Genomic DNA, 17,956 nt, shown 5'->3' with positions numbered 1-17,956 from the left:
TTCTCCAGTTGAAGAGTCAGGTCCTGATCATTCTCCAGTTGAAGAGTCAGGTCCTGATCATTCTCCAGTTGAAGAGTCAGGTCCTGATCATTCTCCAGTTGAAGAGTCAGGTCCTGTTCATTCTCCAGTTGAAGAGTCAGGTCCTGATCATTCTCCAGGTGAAGAGTCAGATCCTGATCATTCTCCAGGTGGGGAGCCAGGTCCTGATTATTCTCCAGGTGGGGAGTCAGGTCCTGATCATTCTCCAGGTGGGGAGTCAGGTCCTCATCATTCTCCAGGTGGGGATCCAGGTCCTGATCATTCTCCAGTTGAAGAGTCAGGTCCTGATCATTCTCCAGGTTAGGAGCCAGGTCCTGATCATTCTCCAGGTGAGGAGCCAGGTCCTGATCATTCTCCAGTTGAAGAGTCAGGTCCTGATCATTCTCCAGGTGGGGAGCCAGGTCCTGATCATTCTCCAGTTGAAGAGTCAGGTCCTGATCATTCTCCAGTTGAAGAGTCAGGTCCTGATCATTCTCCAGTTGAAGAGTCAGGTCCTGATCATTCTCCAGTTGAAGAGTCAGGTCCTGATCATTCTCCAGTTGAAGAGTCAGGTCCTGATCATTCTCTAGGTGAGGAGCCAGGTCCTGATCATTCTAAAGTTGAAGAGTCAGGTCCTGATCATTCTCCAGGTGGGGAGCCAGGTCCCGATCATTCTCCAGGTGAAGAGTCAGGTCCTGATCATTCTCCAGGTGAAGAGTCAGGTCCTGATCATTCTCCAGGTGGGGAGCCAAGTCCTGAGCATTCTCCAGTTGAAGAGTTAGGTCCTGATCATTCTCCAGTTGAAGAGTCAGGTCCTGATCATTCTCCAGGTGAAGAGTCAGATCCTGATCATTCTCCAGGTGGGGAGCCAGGTCCTGATTATTCTCCAGTTGAAGAGTCAGGTCCTGATCATTCTCCAGGTGGGAAGTCAGGTCCTCATCATTCTCCAGGTGAAGAGTCAGGTCCTGATCATTCTCCAGGTGGGGAGCCAGGTCCTGATCATTCTCCAGTTGAAGAGTCAGGTCCTGATCATTCTCCAAAGGAGAGTCAGGTCCTGATCATTCTCTAGGTGATGAGTCAGGTCCTCATCATTCTCCAGGTGAAGAGTCAGGTCCTGATCATTCTCCAGGTGGGGAGCCAGGTCCTGATCATTCTCCAGTTGAAGAGTCAGGTCCTGATCATTCTCCAGGTGAAGAGTCAGGTCCTGATCATTCTCCAGGTGGGGAGCCAGGTCCTGATCATTCTCCAGTTGAAGAGTCAGGTCCTGATCATTCTCCAGGTGAAGAGTCAGGTCCTGATCATTCTCCAGGTGGGGAGCCAGGTCCTGATTATTCTCCTGTTGAAGAGTCAGGTCCTGATCATTCTCTCGGCGAAGAGCCAGGCTGAGGCCACTACCAGGTCATTCTGTTTCACCTCTGGATTAAGATCTTAACCCTGAAGTCACGCCCTCCTCTGTCATCTGGCTTTGACTGGATAACACTGTAGAGAGAGAGATTGTAGGTGACTGTGTGTGTCAAATCAAATGCATTTGTCACATGCTTCGTAAACAGAAGCTGTAGACTAACATTTAAATGCTTACTTACCATAAACTGGCTAAGTGGTTGGTCTATGGGCCTAGCCCTGGTCAGAGACACGGATACACACACACATGCAGGTCATAGCGAGGCTAACCTCTAACCTCAGTGGATGTTCTATGGTTAGTTAGTCAGTGATTAGTCTCATTAGGTGATTAGGTAATCAGAGATTAAACCTCTCAGAATATTAACCTCTCTGGGGAACTAGAGCATGAGATATCCACTCAAACAAACGGTGTATTTGTGTGTTGTAGTTCACCCTATAACATCACCCACCCCTTTTGTAGGCCGTGATTCCATTTCCATTTCTTTGGGGGGGGAACTCAGTTGGGGTCTCAACTTGCTGTTGAGAGTTAGAACAGTGCAATACACAAGGTGACATTTGTTATGTGGTTTTGCATCATCAGCTTTTCTCTTGTTATGTCAGTCACTGACAGTAACTCAATTAGCCCATGTCAGCTAACTATTTTTAGATTAGTAAATTAGTACAGTGGCTAGCTATCTAAACTTGTAGTAATCATGGTCAAACTACCGACCAGGAAATTAGGACCCCCAAAAGACCCATTGCATGTGTGGATGTGGGTACGCAGACCTGCGAGCCACTGCAGCCCATCATGATCAGTTCTGATTTTTGTTGGCCCCCACCTCCATCAAAGTTGCCCATCTCTGCACTACATAACAACATGATATAATCTATCAACATGATTATATTATATATGTACAACATTTTCTCATGTCATTTTTGAAATAATAATCTCAGTGGGCTGATCCAGTCCTGTGGTGAATGGGAAGACCAAGGTGGTGCTGGTCTCAGATTTGAAGACTAGGCTGTAGCTCAGTGGTCTAACCCATGCTTGCAACATTTTCAAAAAAACTATTTTCGCTTTGTCATTATGGGGTATTTATTGTATTGTCATGACTTTCCCTCTTGGGTGAGTGATAGAGGAAATTAGAGTTGAAATGATTAATTATGTATACATTATTGATTAGAACCATTTATTCTAATACTATTATGTTATGGTATGAAAAGTATGAGTTCTTGGTTAAGCTGTTACTGAAAATGTAAGCAGAACGAATTAATTGTCTGTGCCTCTTGGGAGGTTTAAGGGGAAGCGATGATATAGCTTTTCAGACAAGCTAAGAATGTTTGGATTATGTTCCATTAGTAGGAGAAAAGTATATCTGTTAGACAGATTGGAATGTCTGGTTTATGAGGGGAGTAGAAAGCATCTCTGGACCTAAAAAACACGGGGCTATTGTGGGAAACTGATGATGTCATTTTCGGTTTATAACCTGTGGAAATCTGTGTATTTGGTGAGTACTCTCTGGAATTAAACGCTCGTACCTGACTTTTAAGACTGGTCTCGATCTACTTCATGCATAATTAATGAACTTACACCTCATTAATGAATTAGAAACGAGTGCGAATTTGGTTTTGGCAACAAAATACATAGGAATCTAAAATTCCTCTATCAGTGAGGATCATAGACGCCAGATCAGCTCGGCACAGAGCTGACAGATAGACAGACCCTCCCTCCCACCAGAGTTTTATGACTTAACAACAGGGTCGTAAATACCTTGCAGGAACTCTCTCTCCCACTCTGCAGAAATGGAAGTTAAAAATGTTATTACCACAGAGAGAGATTTTGCAATACTGTAACATCAAAAGGTTAGACATTGAAACAATATTTCTAACCTAAATAATGTGAGAAAATGGTGGGAAGTACTTAAAGAACAATCATGTCAAAAGCAGTAACTCTAAAAATGTATATGTCCCAGTTGTCAGGTTTACATCTAATGTTGTAAAACATATATGATTAAATATTAAACTATTTGTGAGAAGATGAAATGTGATTTTAAATCCGAATGAGCGGTTGTTGGGGTGCTAAATATCCTTATTTACGATGAGCGTTTTGTTCAAATGTATGTCAAATGTATTTATATAGCCCTTCTTACATCAGCTGATATATCAAAGTGCTGTACAGAAACCCAGCCTAAAACCCCAAACAGCAAGCAATGCAGGTGTAGAAGCACAGTGGCTAGGAAAGACTCCCTAGAAAGGCCAGCACCTAGGAAGAAACCTAGAGAGGAACCAGGCTTTGAGGGGTGGCCAGTCCTCTTCTGCCTGTGCCGGGTGGAGATTATAACAGAACATGGCCAAGATGTTCAAATGTTCATAGATGACCAGCACGGTCAAATAATAGTAATCACAGTGAACAGGTCAGGGTTCCATAGCCACAGGCAGAATAGTTGAAACTGGAGAAGCAGCACGGCCAGGTGGACAACAAGGAGTCATCATGCCAGGTAGTCCTGAAGCATGGTCCTAGGGCTCAGGTCCTCCGAGAGAAAGAGAGAATCAGAGAGAGCATACTTAAATTCACACAGGACACCGGATAAGACAGGACTGACCCTAGCCCCCCAACAGAATAAATACTGCAGGCTGAGACAGGAGGGGTCAGGAGACACTGTGGCCCCATCCAATGATACCCCCGGACAGGGCCAGACAGGCAGGATATAAACCCACCCACTTTGCAAAAGCACAGCACCCACACCAATAGAGGGATATCTTCAACCACCAATTTACCATCCTGAGACAAGGCCGAGTATAGTCCACAAAGATCTCCGCCACGACACAACCCAAGAGGGGGAGGCAACCCAGACAGGAAGATCACGTCAGTGACTCAACCCACTCAAGTGACGCACCCCTCCGAGGGACGGCATGGAAGAGGACCAGTAATTCAGTGACTCGGCCCCCGTAATAGGGTTCTCTCTCCACTGGAATTCTCTGCCTCTAACCCTGTTACGGGGGCTAAGTCACTGGCTTACTGGTCCTCTTCCATGCCGTTCCTTGGAGGGGTGCGTCACTTGAGTGGGTTGACTCCCTGACGTGATCTTCCTGTCCATGTTGGCTCCCCCCCTCAGGTTTGTGCCGTGAGGGAGATCTTTGTGGGCTATATTCGGCCTTGTCTCAGGATATTAAGTTGGTGGTTGAAGATATCTCTCTAGTGGTGTGTGGGCTGTTGCTTTGGCAAAGTGGGTGGGGTTATATCCTGCCTGTTAAATGTTATTAAATAACTACCAAATAACTACCATCATCCACCTGAAACAAATTCTACAAACTTAAGCTTTTTTGTGTGAGCAATTACGGGGCATGTTCTCTAGCAAGCAAGCAGTAAATTTCCGCGTGCTGCTTAGACCGCCCATTGTGACTCGCTTGTGGGCGTGCTGCTTAGACCGCCCATTGTGACTCGCTTGTGGGCGTGCTGCTTAGACCGCCCATTGTGACTCGCTTGTGGGCGTGCAGGACGCATATGACAGCATATTCGATTGTGCATCAAGAATTCAGCATAGCAAGTTTGTATGAAGGTCTGGTTATTAAATGGGTAAATATTTCAATAGTAATATGGTCTGTAATTCTGCCCTGTTTCCAATTGTCCACATCGCTGGGAGAACCTATTCAAGTATATAAATACATTTCGAAAATGTAAAAAAAAAATATATATATTATTAGCTAACTAGCCACAGTGTCGGCTAACTCAAATGAGCTAGATACTTGGCTAGCTAGCTATCTAGACAACTTTACATACTGTATAGATAGCTGGCTAAGTGAATTAAATATCACCAGCTACCTAACTTCATATTAGCTAGCTATCTTGATGTATTTATCACTGTAAATAACAAACTCCAAATGCATTTGTAGGTAGCTAGCTAACAGCCATGGAGGAAGGTGAAAGGATCATGTTTAGCAGCCCCAACTGCTAAAGTGAGAGAGTAGGCTATTCTGGATAGGGCAGGTACTTTTGTGTAGGCCCTAGAAGTGAGGATGGAGATAATAGTAACATAATATTCAGTGCAGTGTAATTTGAATATAAGAAAGTCTGAGGTTTCTTGTGAGGTTTTCTGTCCTCAGATAAAGAGAGCTATGAAAGTCTCTCTACATATGAAGAGGTCCCAATGAAGAGCAGTGGTTCTCAGTCCTGGTCCTGGGGACTCAAAGGGGTGCATGTTTTTGCCTTAGTACTGCACAGCTGATTCAAACGATCAACTAATCATGAAGCTTCAAGTGGTATTTATATATGTATTCATTTGTGATGCTATCCTTGATCTGGTCCTGTTATTGTCACATGCTACACATGCACATGCGTGCGCGCACATGCATCTATCAATCCAATGTTATCATGATTTGTTATAAGGGATATATATAGGGATTAGTAATCCACAATTACCTGGTGTAAAAGTCTAATAATTACATTATCTTCCATATTCCTACAGATACCTTGTGTACAGGTATCTGATTTTTTCAAACGGATTGCCTACAGTTACCATATAGGGCACTGCAAGGTTGGGTGACCATGGCCATCTGGGACTGCCTCCTGGAGGAATTCAGGCTAGTAAAGGGTAACTATGTCCTGCATAACTTCATGAGGATGGACACGAGGACCAGGAGAGGATCTGCAGCTCACCGCCGTGTGCCAGAGGAGTAGTCTGCTGCTCTGCTGGATGTTTCAAGGATGGGGTCCAACAATGTAACAAGTGAGGCAACCCTTGTGCGGGAGATCTTCACCTCCTAATTCTTGGAAGAGGGTGCTGTTCCCCGGCAACACCATAGACTACACTATCCACAACCAAAGGCTCTTTTAAAACTTGTTAGGGCTAAGGTCTAGTTTCCTGAATTTCCGCCTGACTGACGTGCCCAAAGTAAACTGTCTGTTACTCTGGCCCAGAAGCCAGGATAAGCATATAATTGGTAACATTGGATATAAAACACTCTGAAGTTTCTAAAACTGTTAAAAATAATGTCTGAGACTATAACAGAATTGATTTGGCAGGCGAAAATCTGACCAGACATTTGATTTTCAGCTCCTAGGCTCTTATTATGGAAACCTATTGCTTCTATATATCTGTCACCCAAATTTCAATTCATTTGGCTTCCACTAGATGTCAACAGTCTTTATTCAATGTTTCAGGCTTCTTTTTTGAAAAACGAACAAGTATTTGGAGTTTTTGTGATAGGACCACCTAGAGCAAATCAGTCTTTCAGCGCAAGCTTAGGAATTTTCCTTTTGTAATGGCCGATGTTGGTGGAAGAAAGAAGAGGACCAAGGTGCAGCGTAGAATGTGTCCATATTTATTAAAATTAATACGGAAATAACAAAAATACCAAAGAGAAATGACCGAAAACAGTTCTGGCTGGTGCAGACACACAACAGAAAACAATCACCCACGAAACACAATAGAAAACAGGCTTCCTAAATATGGTTCTCAATCAGGGACAATGATTGACAGCTGCCTCTGATTGAGAACCATACCAGGCCAAACACAGAAATAGCAAATCATAGAAAAACTAACATAGACAACCCACCCAACTCACGCCTTGACCATACTAAAACAAAGACAAAACAAAAGAACTAAGGTCAGAACGTGACACCTTTCCTATTGAACATAGTACTTTCCGTGTGAAATATTATAGTTTATTTACATTTTAGACTACCTGAGGATTAAATAGACATGTCGTTTGACTTGTTTGGACAAAGTTTACCGGTAGCTTTTTAGACTCCGTTGTCTGCATGTTGAACAAGTGGATTACTGAAATCAATGGCGCCAACTAAACATCGTTTTTGGGACCATTCATGTTGTATCTGGGATCCTTGGGATTGCAAACAGAGGAAGATCTTCAAAGGTAAGTGATTTATTTAATCGCTACAGTGCCTTGCGAAAGTATTCGGCCCCCTTGAACTTTGCGACCTTTTGCCACATTTCAGGCTTCAAACATAAAGATATAAAACTGTATTTTTTTGTGAAGATTCAACAACAAGTGGGACACAATCATGAAGTGGAACGACATTTATTGGATATTTCAAACTTTTTTAACAAATCAAAAACGGAAAAATTGGGCGCACTGCAGGAGCACATTTAAAATCAAATTTTATTTATCACATGCTTTGTAGACAACAAGTTAAAGATAAAATACAATAAAAAATAGAAATACTGACAAGAGGAATGAATACACAGTGAATAACTAATACAAATAAATAAGTAGAAATAACATGGCTACATACAGAGAGTACCAGCACCGAGTCAATGTGCAGAGGTACGAGGTAATTGAGGTAGCTATTTACTGTACATATAGGTAGGAATAAAGTGACTAGGCAACAGGATAGATAATAGACAGTAGCAGCAATGTATGTGGTGTGTGTGAGTGTGCGGCATCAGTATGCATGTGTGTGCATGTTATGTTTGTGTGGGCGTATGTAGTGTGTGTGTATGTGTGTGTTGGGTTTCAGTGTAAGTATGTGTGAGTTTGTGGGTAGAGTCCAGTGTGTGTGCATAGAGTCAGAGAAAAAAAGGATCAATGCAAGTATTCCGGGTAACTATTTGTTTAGCTATTTACCAGTCTTGTACAGAAGTCTTATGGCTTTGGGGTAGAAGCTGTTCAGGGTCCTGTTTGTTTCAGAATTTGCGCATTGGTACTACTTGCGGTGTGGTATCAGAGAAAACAATCTGTGGCTTGGGTGGTTGGAGTGTTTTACAATTTTTTTGGCCTTCCTAAGACACCGCCTGGCATAGGTCCTGGATGGCAGAGGGCTCGGCCCCTTTGATGTACTGGGCCGTACGCACTACCCTCTGTAGCGCCTTGAGGTGGGATGCCAAGCATTTGCCATATCAAGTGGTGATGCAGTCAGTCAAGATGCTATCGATGGTACAGCTGATGGTGCAGCTGTGGAACTGTTTCAGCCTCCTGAGGGAGAAGAGGCGTTGTCTTGCCCTCTTCACGGCAGTGTTGGTGTGCTTGGACAATGATAGATCCTTAGTTATGTGAACAGAGAGGAACTTGAAGATCTCGACCCACTCCACTACAGCCCCATCGATGTGCATGGGGGGTGTGCTCGGCCCTCCGTTTCCTGTAGTCCATGATCACCTTTGTCTTGCTGACGTTGATGGAGAGGTTGTTGTCTTGGCACCACATTGCCAGGTCTCTGACCTCCTCCCTTTAGGCCGTCTCATCGTTGTTGATGATCAGGCCTACCACAGGTGGTGAGGGTAGGCAACATCTCCTCCCCGCTGATCCTCAACACTGGGGCCCCACAAGGGTGCGTTCTGAGCCCTCTCCTGTACTCCCTGTTCATCCACGACTGAGTGGCCACGCACGCCTCCAACTCAATCATCAAGTTTGCAGACGACACAACAGTGGTAGGCTTGATTACCAACAACGATGAGACGGCCTACAGGGAGGAGATGAGGGCCCTCGGAGTGTGGTGTCAGGAAAATAACCTCACACTCAACGTCAACAAAACTAAGGAGATGATTGTGGACTTCAGGAAACAGCAGAGGGAACACCCCCCTATCCACATCGATGGAACAGTAGTGGAGAGGGTCGCAAGTTTTAAGTTCCTCGGCATACACATCACGGACAAACTGAATTGGTCCACTCACACAGACAGCATCGTGAAGAAGGCGCAGCAGCGCCTCTTCAACCTCAGGAGGCTGAAGAAATTTGGCTTGTCACCAAAAGCACTCACAAACTTCTACAGATGCACAATCGAGAGCATCCTGGCGGGCTGTATCACCGCCTGGTACGGAAACTGCTCCGCCCTCAACCGTAAGGCTCTCCAGAGGGTAGTGAGGTCTGCACAACGCATCACAGGGGGCAAACTACCTGCCCTCCAGGACACCTACACCACCCGATGTTACAGGAAGGCCATAAAGTTCCTCAAGGACATCAACCACCCGAGCCACTGCCTGTTTACCCCGCTATCATCCAGAAGGCGAGGTCAGTACAGGTGCATCAAAGCTGGGACCGAGAGACTGAAAAACAGCTTCTATCTCAAAGCCATCAGACTGTTAAACAGCCACCACTAACATTGAGTGGCTGCTGCCAACACACTGACACTGACTCAACTCCAGCCACTTTAATAATGGGAATTGATGGGAAATGATGTAAATATATCACTAGCCACTTTAAACAATGCTACCTTATATAATGTTACTTACCCTACATTATTCATCTCATATGCATACGTATATACTGTACTCTATCATCGACTGCATCCTTATGTAATACATGTATCACTAGCCACTTTAACTATGCCACTTTGTTTACATACTCATCTCATATGTATATACTGTACTCGATACCATCTACTGTATCTTGCCTATGCTGCTCTGTACCATCACTCATTCATATATCCTGATGTACATATTCTTTATCCCCTTACACTGTGTATAAGACAGTAGTTTTGGGAATTGTTAGTTAGATTACTTGTTGGTTATTACTGCATTGTCGGAACTAGAAGCAAAAGCATTTCGCTACACTCGCATTAACATCTGCTAACCATGTGTATGTGACAAATAAAATTTGATTTGATTTGATTTTTTTCTTCTTCCTTTATTTAACTAGGTAAGTCAGTTAAGAACAAATTCTTATTTTCAATGACGGCCTAGGAACAGTGGGTTAACTGCCTGTTCAGGGACAGAACTTCATAGACCTTGTCAGCTCGGGGATTTGAACTTGCATCCTTTCGGTTACTAGTCCAACACTCTAACCACTAGGCTACCCTGTCATTATCGGTGGTGTTGGAGTCGCGCGCGACCACACAGTTGTGGGTGAACAGGCGGTACAGGAGGGTACTAAGCACTCACCCTTGAGGGTCCCCGTGTTGAGGGTCAGCGTGGTGGATGTATTATTGCCTACCTTCACCACTTAGGGGCGGCCCGTCAGGAAGTACAGGATCCAGTTGCAGAGGGAGTTGTTCAGTCCCAGGGGCCTTAGCTTAGTGATGAGCTTTGAGGGTATTATGGTATTGACTGCTGAGCTGTAGTCAATGAACAGCATTCTCACGAAGGTGTTCCTCTTGTCCAAGTGGGAAAGGTCAATGTGTTGGGGCGGTATGCAATTTGGAGTGGGTCCAGGGTGTCTGGGATGATGGTGTTGATGTGAGCCATGACCAGCCTTTCGAATCATTTCATGGCTACAGATGTGAGAGCCAAAGGGTGATATTCATTTAGACAGGTTACCTTGGCATTCTTGGTACAGAGACTGTGGTGGTGTGCTTTAAACATGTAGCTATTACAGACTGGGTCAGGGAGAGGTTTAAAATGTCCGTGAAGACACTTGCGAGCTGGTCAGCACATGCTCTGAGTATGCGTCCTGGTAATCTGTCTGAATCTGAATATTAACCTTTTTTTTTACCTTTATTTAACTAGGCAAGTCAGTTAATTATATATTTTTTTATTACCTCACCAGTTCTTAATGAACGTCGTAAATCCTTGGATATCTGCACGAACCCTAGCCTAAATCATGAATCAGCAATATACAAATTGGCTTAATTATTTATTAACTAACTAAATAATCACACATAATTACATAGCAAACACACAGTAGATATTTGGGTTTCTACATGATACAAAGGTAAAGTCCCTAGCGGACGAAACCAATATGACGGCTTGGTAGACAAAGGAAAGGGGGTGGGGACTGAGAAAGAGTGGGAAAGACAAAATGGATTCACTACACACAGTTGACAATTATATTCATTGAAATGCTAATCCTTTGCACATAAACGGCCGCACATTCGAAAATAATTGCAATGTATATATTTACGTCCATATATCGTTGTTGTCTTCTCTGTTGGAATCGCCGGTCCGTCTGCTGGAGAGTCAGTTCATCAGAGAGTCTCTGGTTAACTTCCCCAGAAGTCACAATGTCCTTCGTGGTTGTAGCTTTCTTCGCGGCTCTGGATAGTGTCTGTTGTAATGGATACGTCAGGCCTACAGATGGTCGTTGCATACAATACAGTCGTATGAAAAAGTTTGGGCACCCCTCTGAGGCTGCATAGTAATTTACTGTCGTCACAGAAAATGATCACAGTGGCATGCCATTCATTTTCTAATAAAAGCTGAGTACTGGGGTATTGTCCAGACAAAGATTTTTAGCGTAGCAATATTAAGTTGTATGAAATTTGTGAAAAATAAGCTATGCAAAAATGTGGGCACCCTTGTCATTCTGTTGATTTGAATACCTGTAACTACTTAGCACTGATTAATTGGAACACACAATTGGTTTGGTGAGCTCATTAAGCCTCGAACTTCATAGACAAGTGCATCCAATCATGAGAAAAGGTATTTAAGGTGGCCAATTGCACGTTGTTGTTCTCTTTGACTCTCCTCTGAAGAGTGGCAACATGGGGGCCTCAAGACAACTCTCAAATGACCTGAAAACAAAGATTGTTCAACATTATGGTTTAGAGGAAGGCTACAAAAAGCTATCGCAGAGATTTAACCTCTTGCGCCGAGCCATCCCGGATCCGGTATCGTGACTACAGCCTCAAGCTCATTACCATAACGCAACGTTAACGATTTCTAAAAATCGCAAATGAAATGAAATAAATATGCCTGCTCTCAAGCTTAGCCTTTTCTTAACAACACTGTCATCTCAGATTTTCAAAATATGCTTTTGAACCATAGAAAATCAATAATTTGTGTAAGAGTGTTGATGGCTAGCTTAGCATTTAGCGTAGCATTTAGCACGCAACATATTCACAAAAACCAGCAAAGGAATCAAATAAAATAATTTACCTTTGAAGAACTTCAGATGTTTCAATAAGGAGACTCTCAGTTACATAGCAGATGTCCAGTTTTTCCTGAAAGATTCTTTGTGTAGGACAAATCGCTCCGTTTTGTTACTACACATTTGGCTACCGAAACGAACCGAAAATTCAGTCACCTAAACGTCGAACTTTTTTCCGAATTAACTCCATAATATCGACCGAAACATGGCAAACGTTGTTTGAATCAATCCTCAAGGTGTTTTGTCAAATATCTCTTCATTGATATGTTCGTGGAAGCATGGTTTTTCTCAGAATCCCATGGAAAAATACCAGCAGCTGAGTTTTGCGCACCAATTTCCACGCAGGACACCGTGCGGACACTTGGCAAATGTAGTCTCATATGGTCAATCTTCCAATGATATGCCTGCAAATACGTCACAATGCTCCAGACCCCTTGGGGAAACGATAGAAAGGGTAGGCTCATTCCTGTTGCATTCACAGCCATATAAGGAGATAATGCAAAACGTAGCCTCAGAAATCCTGTTCATTTCCTGGTTGCAGAAACATCTTGGTTTTGCCTGAAGCTTTTGTTCTAGGGCACTTACAGTGAAAATCTTTGCAGTTCTGGAAACGTCAGAGTGTTTTCTTTCCAAAGCTATCAATTCCATGCATAGTCGAGCATCTTTTCGTGACAAAATATTGCGCTTAAAACGGGCACGTCCTTTTATCCAAAAATAAAATACTGCCCCTAGAGTCTGATTAAGCTGTCAGTGTCCACTGTGAGGAACATAGTGAAGAAATGGAAGACCATAGGCACAGATCTTGTTAAGGCCAGAAGTGGCAGGCCATGTAAAATATCGGAGAGGCAAAGGATGGTGAGAACGGTCAAAAACAGCCCACAGACCACCTCCAAAGACCTACAACATCATCTTGCTGTAGATGGTGTCACTGAGCACTTTGCACAAGGAGAAGCTGTATGGGAGAGGGATGCGGAAGAAGTCTTTTCTGCACACATGCCACAAACAGAGTCGCTTGAGGTATGCAAACGCACATTTGGACAAGCCAGCTTCATTTTGGAATAAGGTGCTGTGGACTGATGAAACAAAGATTGAGTTATTTAGTCATAACAAGGGACGTTATGTATGGTGGCAAAAGAACACAGCGTTCCAAGAAAAACACTTGCTACCCACAGTAAAATTTGGTGGGGGTTCCATCATGCTGTGGGGCTGTCTGGCCAGTGCCGGTACTGGGAATCTTGTTAAAGTTGAGGGTCGCATGGATTCCACTCAATATCAGCAGATTCTTGGGAATAATGTTGAAGAATCAGTCACAAAGTTGAAGTTACGCCGGGGCTGGATATAATATAATAATAATATAATAATAATAATAATATATGCCATTTAGCAGACACTTTTATCCAAAGCGACTTACAGTCATGTGTGCATACATTCTACGTATGGGTGGTCCCGGGAATCGAACCCACTACCCTGGCGTTACAAGCGCCATGCTCTACCAACTGTGCTACAGAAGGACCAACAAGACAATGACCCAAAACACTGCTCAAATTCTACCTGGGCATTTATGCAGAGGAACAAGTACAATGTTGTGGAATGGCCATCCCAGTCCCTAACTCTAACTGAACAGGAGATGTTTTGTAAGGAGGAATGGTCCAAAATACCTTCATCCAGAATCCAGACACTCATTTGAGGCTATGGGAAGCATCTAGAGGCTGTTATTTTAGCAAAAGGAGGCTCTACTAAATATTGATGTGATTTTTCAATTGGGGTGCCCAAATTTTTGCACCTGTCTAATTTTGTTTTGATGCATATTGCACATTTTCTGTTAATCCAATAAACCTCATTTCACTACTGAAATATTACTGTGTCCATCAGTTATTTAATAGATCAAAATGAAATTGCTGATTCAAACACCCAATTATTTATAAATGGAAATCATGGAAATTGTCAGGGGTGCCCAAACGTTTTCATACGACTGTAGATGCTTCCACGGTTGTCAGTATTCTCATACTAGATTCACGTAATTTCTAGCTGCAGACTAGTAATTATACGTCTAAGATTTGCTCTTATTTTGTAGTGATCAATAGTCTCAGAGTTGAACCATTTCCAGCCATGTAGCCAAAACTAGAACTGTATGGTCTAATGGTCTATAGAATTGTAGCTATTCCAACGTGGGGACTCGGCGTTCTCTGACTTAATCTATATTTTGTATGAAGTGTGCTTTATACTCTGTGGAAGAAGGGGCGGTTCCATGACGCCTGATGCAATGTCTGGTCTCATGTGGGCGTGGCCACTGACTAGTTAAAACTTTATAACTAAACAAGTATCTCGTTTAGAAGGTCAACATAACATTACATCATCTCACAAATAGTTCCATATTCAATCATGTATTTTACACAACATTCAGATAGAAAACTACTAACTGATAAATGTACACTTCCAAAGCTACCGTTATTCTGTGCTACCCTCCTTCCTGATGTCACAAAATAAAACAACTTCGACAGGATTATTCTTTAAATACCCACGGACCATTCCCACATTCTCAAAATAATAAATATTGTTCAATACTCCAATTTTGGGGATTAGGAGTTGAACAAAGAGAAGCTCTTTGTTCCATATGTTTATTTCCCCTCTCTTTCTGCATGAACAGGGGGAGAGAGTCTCTGCCAGGAACTTATGACCTGTCGTAAAGTCATAAAACATGTGATGTGAGAGAGCCATGGTATATACCCCAACCACGTCGTGACAGATGAAATCTTTGCAGCCTACTCAATCACTTTTTATAGCTACTGTTTACAGGCCTCCTAGGCCATATACAGCGTTTCTCACTGAGTTCCCTGAATTCCTATCTGACCTTGGAGTCATGGCGGATAAAATTCACATTTTTGGTGACTTTAATATTCACATAGAAAAGTCCACAGACCCACTCCAAAAGGCTTTCGGAGCCATCATCGCCTCAGTCGGTTTTGTCCAATATGTCTCCAGACCTAGTCACTGCCACACTCATACTCTGGACCAAGTTTTGTCTCGTGGAATAAATATTGTGGATCTTAATGTTTTCCCTTATGATCCTGGACTATCGGACCACCATTTTATTACGTTTGCAATCGCAACAAACAATCTGATTAGACCCCAACCAAGGATCATCAAAAGCTGTACTACTATAAATTCTCGGATAACCCAAAGATTCCTACTGTAGATGCCCTTCCAGACTCCCTCCACCTACCCAAGGATGTCAGAGTACAAAAATCGGTTAACCACCTAACTGGGGAAATAAATATGACCTTGCGTAATACCCTAGATGCAGTCACACCCCTAAAAACAAAAAACATTTGTCATAAGAAACTAGCTCCCTGGTATACAGAAAATACTCAAACCCTGAAGCAAGCTTCCAGATAATTGGAACGGAAATGGTGCCACACCAAACTGGAAGTCTTCCGACTAGCTTGGAAAGACAGTACCATGCAGTATCGAAGAGCCTGCTGCTCGATCATCCTATTTTTCCAGCTTAATTGAGGAGAATAAGAAAAATCTTAAATATATTTTTGATACTGTCGCAAAGCTAACTAAAAAGCAGCATTCCCCAAGAGAGGATGGCTTTCACTTCAGCAGTGATGAATTCATGTACCTCTGAAGAAAAGATTATGATCATTAGAAAGCAATGTGCAGTGTGCGCTAACCAAGGTGGCCGGGTGCACGGTGTTTCCTCCGGCGCATTGGTGCGGCTGGCTTCCGGGTTGGATGCATGCTGTGTTAAGAAGCAGTGTGGCTTGGTTGGGTTGTGTATCGGAGGACGCATGACTTTCAACCTTCGCCTCTCCTGAGCCCGTACGGGAGTTGTAGGGATGAGACAAGATAGTAGCTACTACAACAATTGGATACCACGAAATTGGGGAGAAAAAGGGGTAAAATTAAAATGTAAAATTTTAAAAAAGAAAGCAAATGATGGGCTCCTCTTTAAATCGGCATATTTTTCCAAAGCTAGGTTGTCCTGAGTCTGCATAACACTGCCAGGATCTAGGATCAAGGGAGACACTCAAGTGTTTTAATACTATATCTCTTGACACATTGATGAAAATAGTCATCGCCTCTAAACCTTCAAGCTGCATACTGGACCTTATTCCAACTAAACTACTGAAAGAGCTTCTTCCTATGCTTGGTCCTCCTATGTTGAACATAATAAACGGCTCTCTATCCACCGGCTGTGTACCAAACTCACTAAAAGTGGTAGTAATAAAGCCTCTCTTGAAAAAGCCAAACCTTGACACAGAAAATATAAAAATACTATCGGCCTATATTGAATCTCCCATTCCTCTCATAGCTGTTAGAAAAAGCTGTTGCGCAGCAACTCACTGCCTTCCTGAAGACAAACAATGTATATGAAACACTTCATTCTGGTTTTAGACCCCATCATAGCACTGAGACTGCACTCATGAAGGTGATAAATTGCCTTTTAATGGCGTCAGACCAAGGCTCTGCATATGTCCTTGTGCTCCTAGGCCTTAGTGCTGCTTTTGACACAATCGATCACAAAATTATTTTGGAGAGATTGGAAACCCAAATTGGTCCGCACAGACAAGTTCTGGCCTGGTTTAGATCTTATCTGCCTGAAAGATATCAGTTTGTCTCTGCGGCTGTTTGTCCAAATTAACAGTAAATTTCGGTGTTCCTCAAGGTTCTGTTTTAGGACCACTATTGTTTTCACTATATATTTTACCTCTTGGTGATGTCATTCAGAAACGTAATGTTAACTTTCACTGCTATGCGGACGATACACAGCTGTACATTAGTGGTCCTTCTGTGGCTCAGTTGGTAGAGCATGGCGCTTGTAACGCCAGGGTAGTGGGTTCGATTCCCGGGACCACCCATACGTAGAATGTATGCACACATGACTGTAAGTCGCTTTGGATAAAAGCGTCTGCTAAATGGCATATATTATTATATTATTATATTACATTTCGATGAAACATGGTGAAGCCCCAAAATTGCCCTCCCTGGAAGCCTGTGTTTCAGACATAAGGAAGTGGATGGTGGCAAATGTTTTATTTTTAAACTCGGACAAAACAGAGATGTTTGTTCTAGGTCCAAAGAAACAAAGATATCTTCTGTTGGATCTGACAATTAATCTTGATGGTTGTACAGTCGTCTCAAATAAACTGTTAAGAACCTCGTTGTTACTCTAGACCCTGATCTCTCTTTTGACTAGCATATCAAGACTGTTTCAAGGACAGCTTTTTTTCCATTAATGTAATATTGCAAAAATCAGAAACTTTCTTTCCTAAAATGATACAAGAAAGTTAAACCATGCTTTTGTCACTTCTAGATTAGACTACTGCAATGATTTACTTTCCGGCTACCCGGATAAAGCACTAAATAAACTTCAGTTAGTGCTAAACACTGCTGCTAGAATCTTGACTAGAGCCAAACAATGTGATCATATTATTCCAGTGCTAGCCTCCCTACCCTGGCTTCCTGTTAAGGCTAGGGCTGATATCAAGGTTTTACTGCGAACCTATAAAGAATAACATGGGCTTGCTTTTCCCTATCTCTCCGATTTGGTCCTGCCATACATACCTACAAGTACACTACGGTCACAAGACGCAGGCCTCCTTACTGTCCCTAGAATTTCTAAGAAAACAGCTGGAGGCAGGGCTTTCTCCCATAGAGCTCTATTTTTATGGAATGGTCTGCCTATCCATGTGAGAGACACAGACTCGGTCTCAACCTTTAAGTCTTTATTGAAGACTCATCTCTTCAGTAGATCCTATAATTGAGTGTAGTCTGGCCCAGACGCGTGAAGGCG

The sequence above is a fragment of the Oncorhynchus keta genome, chromosome 28 (genome assembly GCF_023373465.1).
Source record: "Oncorhynchus keta strain PuntledgeMale-10-30-2019 chromosome 28, Oket_V2, whole genome shotgun sequence".
Lineage (NCBI taxonomy): Eukaryota > Metazoa > Chordata > Actinopteri > Salmoniformes > Salmonidae > Oncorhynchus > Oncorhynchus keta.
The sequence above is the reverse complement of the archived record's forward strand: the minus strand, read 5'-3'. Positions refer to the sequence as shown.